The sequence below is a fragment of the Palaemon carinicauda genome, chromosome 5 (assembly GCF_036898095.1).
Source record: "Palaemon carinicauda isolate YSFRI2023 chromosome 5, ASM3689809v2, whole genome shotgun sequence".
NCBI classification, from domain to species: Eukaryota; Metazoa; Arthropoda; class Malacostraca; order Decapoda; family Palaemonidae; genus Palaemon; species Palaemon carinicauda.
This window is the reverse complement of record NC_090729.1, coordinates 155,751,644-155,761,643: the sequence shown is the minus strand read 5'-3', so window position 1 is coordinate 155,761,643 and position 10,000 is coordinate 155,751,644. Positions and strand designations below refer to the sequence as shown.

The window sequence follows — 10,000 nt, the reverse complement described above, 5'->3', positions numbered from 1 at the left end:
GTTGCCTAAGGTATGTAATTACACACAAATACAATTTTATATATATACATACATGTATATATATATATATATATATATATATATATATATATATATATATATATATATATTTATATATATATATATATATATATATATATATATATATATATATATATATATATATATATATATATATATATATATATATCTATGTATGTACAAAAACATGGAAGAAAAATGAAAAGGATGAGTGAATCAGTTTCGTCTCTCGGCATCATCAAGAAGAATGATCTCCCATATGTAATAAGGAGTAGGTCTCTCTCTCTCTCTCTCTCTCTCTCTCTCTCTCTCTCTCTCTCTCTCTCTCTCTCTCTCTCTTATATATATTTACTTATTTATATACTTATTTTTCAAATTTTCCTGTCATGTTAAGCAGCATTGTCAAAACGTTCCTCAGGTAAGGGTGAGAGGGGTTACCCGCAGAGGTACACTCGGAAAACACAAGTTGGCGAAACTGCTGTGTTGTAGTTAAGAAAGTAGGGGGGGGGGCGTTAGGAGCGTTGAATCTGTGTGTGCATATCCCTCGAAATATTTAGTCGTTATTTAAGATGGGTCGCATATGGTACAGGGAGTACATATATATATATATATATATATATATATATATATATATATATATATATATATATATATATATATATATATATATATATATATATATATATATATACACACACACACACACACATATATATATATATATATATATATATATATATATATATATATATATATATATACACACACACACATATATATATATATATATATATATATATATATATATATATATATATATATATATATATATATATATATATACACACACACACACACACACATATATATATATATATATATATATATATATATATATATATATATATATATATATATATATATATATATATATATATAAGCATTTGTAGAGCAAGCCATTAGAAAAAAATAGACCACCTGTATTTGCGAGACAACAACAAGTCTGTGCCTTGTAGGAGGAGCTCGTATCCTGTCAACCAAATGGGATGATTAAAGGGTCAGGAGTCAGGACAGATGTCCAGGTGGATTTTGTTTTTTTAGACTTTTAGATAGTAACTTACCATTCTTTATACTAATACGAGTTTATCAGAAATAATTTTTTTATAGCCATATATTTCCAGAAACATATATATACATATAACTACACACATATGCATACATGCATACATATAGATGTAAATGCACATACATACATATCTGCACACACAAATACATACCTGTATATATATATATATATATATATATATATATATATATATATATATATATATATATATATATAGAAGAATTGTCATTGACTTTTATCTTTCTTCGTGGCTGAGTGGTATGGTCACTGGCATACAGATACCCTGGACGAGGGTTCAAATCCCCGCCGGTTCGATATTATAGTCTTTGGGCGGTTCCGCCTGGGGCTCTGATCCCGAGGTCGTTAAGAGAATCCAGACTTTAATGTATTAATATATATGGCTTATTTGAAATATGAAAGAAACACGTTTAAATGTGCAAAAAATTATCATTAATCGAATGCCAAGTCCCAAACCTACCAATCAGCTACGGTGGTGAAGATGGGTTGATTTCAATTCTAAGTACAGAAAACCTGAATTTGACAGGTATATGCATAGAAGAATTGTCATTGACTTTTATCTTTCTTCGTGGCTGAGTGGTATGGTCACTGGCACACAGATATCCTGGACGAGGGTTCAAATCCCCGCCGGTCCGATATTATAGTCTTTGGGCGGCTCCGCCTGGGGCTCTGATCCCGAGGTCGTTAAGAGAATCCAGACTTTAATGTATTAATATATATGGCTTATTTGAAATATGAAAGAAATACGTTTAAATGTGCAAAAATTTATCATATATATATACACACACACACACACACATATATATATATATATATATATATATATATATATATATATATATATATATATATATATATATATATATATATATAAATATGCATGTGTATATACATACATATATGTATATATAAAATTTTTTACATATTCGACATTTCAATATAATTATGTAAAATCCCCCATACAAGTATTAGTAAAACATTTGCACATAGGCATATATAATTTTACATACATATTATGAAAGTAGAGGTCAGAAAAGAAAATAGTGTTAAACAAACATTTACAATATGAGGTACACAATTCCTAAGATAGAATCCAGGTTTCATTAAATTAGGTCCTTCAGAAAGAAATCAAAATTTAAAACTATTATTACCAAAACTCTTAATAAACCTGGAATCTAATATATTTCGTTCTTGTAAGTTAATGGAAAAAACCACTTTCTTTAGAAATGACCAAGTAGTAATATGATTTTAATGTCTGACAGAAACAACGACGTTTAGCTTATCTTACAATTTTCTTATGTTCAATTCTCTTACCGCGATCTTTACCTGTCTGACCCATATAAAATTTTACGGATGAATTATAGCGGTTATGATATACTCATACCCCTTGCAATTGCATTATAGCTCTTAAATGCTACATTAAAGTTGTTATTGTATGAAAATACAAGTATGTTTTTTTTATTATAGTTTTCGTTATTCCTAATACCAAAGAAGGATTTTTTTTTTTTTTTTTTTTTTTTTTTTTTTTTTTTTTTTTTTTTTTTTTTTTACAGAATTAAATCAACCGTCTGAAGCAATTACAAGATCCTTAATTTTTTTGCCTTTAGCCCTATAAAGAAATTGTAGGAAACTATCTGAAGGTCTAGTAAAGGGGACAAACCGAGAAATCTGACATGACCCCAATCATAATTCCACCTGCCTATTGGGATATGACCTCCTCCCACAAAGGCCCAGACCGCCCTATAGCTAATTCATTTCCAAAATTTGGAAAGAAGATTTAAAAAGCTAACATAACATTGTTGTTAGGTACATTTCTGCATACTTCAAGAGATGTTAAGAAGGCGTGGTCAATTATGGTGTGTGAAGACCAGATCTCAGAAATAAAGCGTTAGGTAGCGCCAGAGAAGACCGTTTTAATATTGTATTTCCTCATCTATGGAATTAAGAAGTACAAACCTTGTATTCTGCAAAATTCGAGGTTGAAGCAAAAAAATTGATTTCTGCGGATTTCTTCAATCTAAATTGTAGCCAAAGAAGAAGAAGAAGAAAAAAAAAGAATATAACAGCAATAGTTCAAAGGAAACCTTCAAATTCTAGACCAATAACTCCAGAAAGCCTTCAACGATATTAAGGACCATCTTCAAGGGAAGATAAAGAAAGGAAGGAAACAATTTGGTAACTGGTGTAATCATATAGAGTGTGAGGGGCCAAGAGCGGACGTGAAGTAGGTTCTTGGTGGAAGGGAATGCGAGGGGACTGGATAAAAGAAAGACTCAGAATGCTTTTGAAAAAGATAATTGAAAAAGACAGGCACAGAGGAGTAGAGACGATAGAAGGATGGAAAGTCTGTCTTTCAACGAAAGAGTATATCAGCATCATTGTTTGTGAGTGAATTACCCGAGATTTGAAAACTGCTGAATATACAGGAATGGTCAGAACAACTAGAAATAGAAGTCAGCCGCTATATCCCGATATAAATCTTATGAGATTTAATGAATTAAGTATGAGAAAAATAATTATAGCTTAAACATCCTGAAATCTGAGTTTTCATGAATTAATGCGACATAGCGTTGTGAATAAAAATTAAACGCAACCAGTATAAACAGTATTAAAAAAAGATGGATTTTGAGAATGCTTTCCAATGAATATTATATCAGAACCTTCAATATATTAGAAAATCAGAGCTAAGTCCCGATTGAAAACTCCCTCAGCAACAAAAGAAAGAAAGCCAACATATCCATAAGTCCTGTTTGACTTTAGACACTTGAGAAATTTGAGGACCGGCAGAGCGAGACGGATGGAAAAAGCTTGAGGTTTGGTAAGAGGTTGAGTGGCAAAGACAGCAGAGACGGAATCTTCAAAGCAGGCACTGGAAGAAAGCAAGGAGCCAGAGAGAGAGAGAGAGAGAGAGAGAGAGAGAGAGAGAGAGAGAGAGAGAGAGAGAGAGAGAGAGAGAGGTGGGGTACGAGGGTAATGGATGGTTTTGTCTGAACATCAGAGGAAACCGCGAGAAGATGGAGATCAGGATATTGCATTTCTTCTTAATGAAGGAGCTCCTAAGTTTAAGAATTTCCGTGCCTAGTATTAATGGCAGATATCTTGATGATCTTTTTCATAATGTATATATACATATATATATATATATATATATATATATATATATATATATATATATATATATATATATATATATATATATATATATATATATATGCAAGCACAGGTACACGCTGCACACACAAATATATACATTCATATAAAATATAAATATATACAATATATATACAATATATATACACACACACACACACACACACACACACACACATATATATATATATATATATATATATATATATATATATATATATATATATATATATATATATATATATATATATGCACGCACAGGTAGACGCCGCACACACAAATATATACATTTATATATATATACTGTATATATATATATATATATATATATATATATATATATATATATATATATATATATATATATATATATATATATATATATATATATGATATGTATATCAATATCTCAGTAAAGTCTGTAAAGGTAAGGTTGCTAGCCACACATGGTTTTTTGTTTACCCAAGAAGATCCAGGTAGTAGACAATTACAACTGAGTAGACTGGTAGGCAGTAACTGAGGAGGAATCTTCGACATACTAATGTGAGCTGAGTGCTGTGCCATCAAGCAATTGGTTCTGGAAACAAACGTTCGCTTACGCATATGAAGACATACAGGAATATCTGTGTAATTGTAACTTAAAACCTGGCGAAGCTTCATCAGTCATACTTAACCTGAACGAAGAAAGTTTATTTCAGTATATTCTCGATATATTGAATAATCGATTCGGTTTAAAGGTCTTTTCTTTAACCAGACTATCTGCAAAATAGTTGAAGCAAACTTTTTCACAGTAACGTAAATTTGATCTCTCATATTTCCTCTTCTTCTAAATAAAAATAAAATAACACATAACATGAAGTTCCTTTGGCCAATATTAATCTTATTCTAAAGGTCTCACTCTTTCAAGCAGTCATGAGCTTCTCCTGATATATGAGAATCACTCTCAACAATATCAATTTTCACTTAAATTACGACACCGAGTCATGTCAATGGCTTCTAGAAGACGACCCTTGTAGAGTTGCAGCTAGTGCAGTTTTAACTTCTTACATCTTAATACTTTCTTTTGCACACTAACTTTATTCTTACATCTTAATACTTTCTTTTAAACACTAACTTCATTCTTACTTCCTAATACTTTCTTTTAAACACTAACGTTATTCTTACATCTTAATACTTTTTTTTAAACACTAACATTATTCTTACATCTTAATGATATCTTTTAAACAATAACGTTATTCTTACATCTTAACACTTTCTTTTAAACACTAACTTCATTCTTACATCTTAATATTTTCTTTTAAACACTAACGTCATTCTTACATCCTAATACTTTCTTTTAAACACTAACGTTATTCTTACATCTTAATACTTTCTTTTAAACACTAACGTTATTCTTACATCTTAATACTTTCTTTTAAACACTAACGTTATTCTTACATCTTAATACTTTCTTTTACACACTAACGTTATTCAATACTTTCTTTGAAACACTAACGTTATTCTTGCATCTTAATACTTTCTTTTACACACTAACGTTATTCTTACATCTTAATACTTTCTTTCAAACATTAACATCATTCTTACATCCTAATACTTTCTTTTAAACACTAACGTTATTCTTACATCTTAATACTTTCTTTTAAACACTAAAGTTATTCTTACATCTTAACACTTTCTTTTGAACACTAACGTTATTCTTACATCTTAATACTTTCTTTTAAACACTATCGTTATTCTTACATCTTAATACTTTCTTTTAAACACTAACGTTATTCTTACATCTTAATACTTTCTTTTAAACACCAACGTTATACTTACAACTTAAAAATTTCTTTTAAACACTAACTTTATTCTTACATCTTAACACTTTCTTTTGAACACTAACGTTATTCTTACATCTTAATACTTTCTTTTAAACACTAACGTTATTCTTACATCTTAATAATTTCTTTTAAACACTAACGTTGTACTTACAACTTAATAATTTCTTTTAAACACTAACTTTATTCTTACATCTTAACACTTTCTTTTGAACACTAACGTTATTCTTACATCTTAATACTTTCTTTTAAACACTAACGTTATTCTTACATCTTAACACTTTCTTTTAAACACCAACGTTATACTTACAACTTAATAATTTCTTTTTAACACTAACGTTATTCTTACATCTTAACACTTTCTTTTAAACACTAACGTTATTCTTACATCTTAATACTTTCTTTTACACACTAACGTTATTCTTACATCTTAATACTTTCTTTTAAACATTAACGTCATTCTTACATCCTAATACTTTCTTTAACACACTAACGTTACTCTTACATCCTAATGCTTTCTTTTAAACACTAACGTTATTCTTAAACCTTGATACTTTCTTTTAAACACTAACGTTATTCTCACATCTTAACACTTTCTTTTAAACACTAACGTTATTCTTAAATCTTAATAATTACTTTTAAACACTAACGTCATTCTTACATCTTAATAATTCCTTTTAAACACTAACGTTATTCTTACATCTTACTACTTTCTTTTAAACACTAAGGTAATTCTTACATCTTAATACTTTCTTTTAAACACTAACGTTATTCTTATATCTTAATACTTTCTTTTAAACACTAACGTTATACTTACAACTTAATAATTTCTTTTAAACACTATCGTTATTCTTACATCTTAAAACTTTCTTTTAAACTCTAACGTTATTCTTACATCTTAATACTTTCTTTTACACACTAACGTTATTTTTACATCTTAATACTTTCTTTTAAACACTAACGTTATTTTTACATCTTAATACTTTCTTTTAAACACTAACGATATTCTTACATCTTGATACTTACTTTTAAACACTAACATTATTCTTACATCTTAACACTTTCTTTTAAACACTAACATTATTCTTACATCCTAATACTTTCTTTTAAACACTAACGTCATTCTTACATCCTAATACTTTCTTTCAAATACTAACGTTATTCTTACATCCTAATACTTTCTTTTAAATACTAACGTTATTCTTACATCTTAATACTTTCTTTTAAACACTAACGTTATTCTTACATCTTGATACTTACTTTTAAACACTAACGTTGTTCTTACATCTTAACACTTTCTTTTAAACACTAACATTATTCTTACATCCTAATACTTTCTTTTAAACACTACGGTCATTCTTACATCCTAATACTTTCTTTTAAATACTAACGTTATTCTTACATCCTAATACTTTCTTTTAAATACTAACGTTATTCTTACATCTTAATACTTTCTTTTAAACACTAACGTTATTCTTACATCTTGATACTTACTTTTAAACACTAACGTTATCCTTACATCTTAACACTTTCTTTTAAACACTAACATTATTCTTACATCCTAATACTTTCTTTTAAACACTAACGTTATTCTTACATCTTAATACTTGCTTTTAAACACTAACATTATTCTTACATCCTAATACTTTCTTTTAAATACTAACGTTATTCTTACATCTTAATACTTTCTTTTAAACACTAACGTTATTCTTACATCTTGATACTTACTTTTAAACACTAACGTTATTCTTACATCTTAACACTTTCTTTTAAACACTAACATTATTCTTACATCCTAATACTTTCTTTTAAACACTAACGTTATTCTTACATCTTAATACTTGCTTTTAAACACTAACGTTATTCTTACATCCTAATTCTTTCTTTTAAATACTAACATTATTCTTACATCTTAATACTTTCTTTTAAACACTAACGTTATTCTTACATCTTAATGCTTTCTTTTAAACACTACCGTTATCCTTACATCCTAATACTTTCTTTTAAACACGAACGTTATTTTTACATCTTAATTCTTTCTTTTAAACACTAAAGTTATTTCTACTTCTTAATACTTTCTTTTATACACTAACGTTATTTTTTTTTCACACAAGTTCAACGTTTTCTCCTTAATTATCAACGTGTTATTGGCAACAACAATTTATCATTTAAGGTATTTAGATATGGTCTACAGCAGTATGGAACATATATTTTTGTTTTTTTCTGGTTTTTGTGCGTTCAGTTAGGATACCATATTTTTCTAATATAAAAATTTCCCGTCTTGTTAAATTTCCAGGTAGCACTTTTCAACTCTCAACTTTACAATTTCACCAATAACAATGAATGATATCGATATCCTTGTCATGGAATAAAAATGGATATTCAACTAAAAGTACTGATTTTGGAGGAAACTAACGACCATTTCCACGAACATCTGCTATTCCCGGTTACAAACTTTGTCCATGCCAAGTAGTTTTTCATCCCTCAAACTTTATTCTGAATTTCGAACAGCTTTAATTATCACATCCGCTGTGATCCAGAAACAGGTCTATTAACCTATAATTCCTTCGTAATTTCCCTGAGAGTGAGTTTATTAGTGGCAGAAAATTACTGTACGCCATATTTTCCCTTGAAGGTTTATCTTCGAGTTGATATGGTTTTATTTTGATGATCACTAATTCATACAGTCACAAAGAGAAATTAGGGCGTATTCTCTGCAGAAGTAGAGACATGTAGAATTTGGATGCTAATAAAATCTGGCTGCCCATTAGTTAAAAAAAATTAAAGCAAGCAATAGTTAACAGTCTTAACTGTCTGCTTACTTTCATTAACTAACAAAGGAGTTTAAATTTACTATGCAACACTTCATCTTTTATAGGAAACAAAGCAATTAGCGGGAATAGCTTATAATCTAATGGTTAATACCATGAATTTTTGTAACATATATTCGGTAGCCAATACAATTTCATATATCAATTAAGAGCCAATGTATCTTCATTTAGCAGCCAATAACTTTTTTATTTAGCACAGTAGTCAGAGCAATTTCATATTGCTGTGAGAATTCCATACAATTTAATTTAACAATTCGGGGACGAAGACCTCTATTTTAACTATCAGTAGCCACTAAAGTATCATTCATCAATCAACATCTAATTTTTAAATAGTAATCAGCAGTCAACCAAGATTCATTTAGAAGGCATTATACAACTCCCTTTAACACTCAGTAACTAATGGGGATTCATTTGGCAATCTGGTGTAGATAAAATTTCGATTAGCAATCTGCTGCCAGTACTATTTCATCCAACAATCAGTAGCCGATATAGTTCCATTTAGCAATTAGCCGCCAATGCAGTTTCTTTTAGCGATTTATAACCAATGCAATGGCATTTATCAATCAGTATTCGATGTCATTTTAAAGAGATATAAAACAAGCAATATAGTTTTATATTGCAACCATCCTCCAATATAGTTTAATTTTAGTAATCTGCACGTAATAAAATTAAATTTGCCAGTCAGCAGTCAATACTGTCAAATGCAGCAATAAATGGTCAATGTAAATTCCTATAGCAATTATGAAAAAAACTATTTTATATGCTAATTAATACCAGTTTTATTTGGTAATCATCTGCCAGTACCATTTACGTTATCAATCGGCATTAGTGTAGTTTCACTTAGCAATTAACAGTAAATGTAGATTTATATAAATCAGGAGACATCAGAAAATAATACAGTTTCATATGGCAATCTGTAACCAATGGTATTTCATTGAACAAGCTATAAGCAATAGAGATTATTTTAACAATCAGTAGCCCGTGTTATTTCACTTGATAAATAGCCGGCAAAGCCATTTATTATATTATTACAA

At 28.9% G+C, this 10,000-nt stretch overlaps 1 protein-coding gene across 1 annotated transcript in view; it reads right to left on the bottom strand.

Moving 5' to 3' along the window:
* Positions 1 to 10,000, bottom strand: part of LOC137641215 (irregular chiasm C-roughest protein) — a 223,046-nt gene that overhangs the window by 177,673 nt on the left and 35,373 nt on the right. The window lies entirely within an intron of this gene.